The sequence below is a fragment of the Carlito syrichta genome, unplaced genomic scaffold (assembly GCF_000164805.1).
Source record: "Carlito syrichta isolate Samal-C Ts95f unplaced genomic scaffold, Tarsius_syrichta-2.0.1 Scaffold305691, whole genome shotgun sequence".
Taxonomy (NCBI): domain Eukaryota; kingdom Metazoa; phylum Chordata; class Mammalia; order Primates; family Tarsiidae; genus Carlito; species Carlito syrichta.
Genome location: NW_007249787.1, coordinates 61,230 through 63,279, shown reverse-complemented (window position 1 = coordinate 63,279; position 2,050 = coordinate 61,230). Strand labels below are relative to the sequence as shown.

At 51.0% G+C, this 2,050-nt stretch overlaps 1 protein-coding gene across 1 annotated transcript in view; it reads right to left on the bottom strand.

Moving 5' to 3' along the window:
* ATXN2 (ataxin 2) overlaps window positions 1-156 on the bottom strand; it is a 127,808-nt gene extending 127,652 nt beyond the window's left edge. Inside the window, exon 1 of the mRNA XM_021714664.1 lies at window positions 64-156. The gene's annotated coding sequence lies outside the window, so the exon portion shown is untranslated. The remainder of the gene's footprint in view (window positions 1-63) is intronic.
* Window positions 157-2,050: the final 1,894 nt, after the last annotated feature.

Sequence of the window (2,050 nt, the reverse complement as noted above, 5' to 3'; positions counted from 1 at the left end):
CGCGCCGATGCGACGTGTGGCGGGGCCGGGTGGGCGCGGAGGTGCGGGACGGGGACTCTTTACCGGAAGTCGGAAGGGTCGGACGGAAGCAGAACGTGAGCCGGCCCCGGGGCCGGGAGGGACACGTGAGGAGCGGGCGCTGCGCTGGGCCGCGTTCGCGGGGGTCGGGTGAGGGCCCGGCGGCCGGCCCTCCCGGATCCGCCCTCCTCGAGGCGGGTCTGCCCTTCGGAGAGGGCGTGTCAGCCTTCGCCTGCGGGGCTGGCCTAGTGTTGCGGACGGGGAGGAAGCGCGCCTGCCCCCACCATGCGCCGTCAACGTCCTCGGACTCCTGCGAGGACCTTGTTTGCCCCCACCTGATGCAACCTAGAAAATGAACCGCGAGCCTCTTCGGGGCGGGGACTGAGTCTTGCTACGTGTCAAGCACCTAGAACACTGCCAGACTCAAGGAGCACAGGCATCCATCCCGCAGTTGCCTTGCTAGCCCAGCGCCTGACACACAGTAGGCACTCGAGGGGCGCCAGGTGTCAAGCAGGCCGGGCTTTCCTGCCAAGACTGGCGTGGAGCAGCCTTCCGGGCCACCCACGGCTTACCTTTTCCCCACTTTTTCCACCCCAGCAACATGGTAACCAGAAAACTCTTTTGGGTCTGTGACCTTCATTTGAACCTGCTTTCCCTCCCTTGCACTTTTTTTCCCTCACCCCTGAGGCTTAAAAAAAAAATAGACGTGACTGGTAGAGCTATGGAGAGTGGGATCTCCTTCGCCCGAGACAAGAGCAGACCTCGCAAGAATGTGCGAACTTTAGACCTTGGACCCTTTGGAAGTTTTACTTTAACTTAGGGAGTCAGCCAGCACGGTAGTCCGTTTTATAAATGTGTCGCAATTAAACTGGAAGCAAGCAGATAAGTGATTTTGCTGGTTTTTGTTTTGGGGGGCATTTTAGCCACAAATCTAGTTGTTTTTTAAAAATGAAGTGGCTTCAGGAAATGATAAGGGACGAAACACCAAAATTCCCCTCAATCTCCTGGAATTATTCAGATAAAAGTAAAGACCTAGGGTATCGTGGAGAATTATTAGGAGTTTCCAGTAACCCAGATGAAATTAACCTTCCAGATAATCCAGGCAAAAATGATCACTGAATTCCTCCGATACTTGAAAAGTAGGAAACCAGCTTTATTTTCCATCTAAGGTAAAAAGGAGACTGAGGAGGGAAATGTAGTATTCCTTTATACTGACAGTTGCAAAACCCTTTAAAAATTAACCCGAAGGAAATTGGAACTAAAGAACCGGATGAGGAAACAAAAAACAGAAGGTCTATAATAGACATACAATCACCTTTCTCTGATTTAATGATTTAACCTCCATATCTGAACCAAGATCCCAGAGTTCAATCTTAGGACCAAATTTCAGGCGGATGGGAAGAAAAGGGGAAGTTCAAGGAAGACCAGAAGCTGACACAGCTGGACTAGTTTTAATTTAGGCTGAGACAGCTCATTTTAGTCTACCGCTGATTAAAAGTTTACAGATTTGTTGAGGTATAATTCACATACTGAGAAATTCACCTATTTTGTGTACAATTTGACAGTTCACAGTAAATTTACAGAGTTGTGCAACCATCACTAACAATTTCAGATCCTTTCTGTCACCCAAAAAAGATCCTTCATGCCCATTTGCAGTTAGTTCTGGTTCCCATCGTCAGCCCCAGGCAACACTACTCGACTTTTTCTTTCTATAGGTTTGTCTGTTCTGGCTGGATTTTTCATATAAATGTAACCTTACAAGCCGGGCTCTGTGGCTCAGCATGTAATCCCGCGCCTTGGGAGGCTGAGGGGAATGGATTGTCTGAGCCCGCGGGTTCGAGACCTGCCTGGGCAACTTGGCGAGACCTCATCTCTATGATAAATCAAAAAATTGCCGGGCGTGGTAGCGCGCGCCTGTAGTTCCAGCTACTTGGAAGACTGAGAGGGAAGGATCGCCGGAGCCTAGCAGGTTGAGGCTGCGGTGGCCGGGAGCGGCCACTGCACTCCAATCTGGGCGACAGAGTGAGACTCA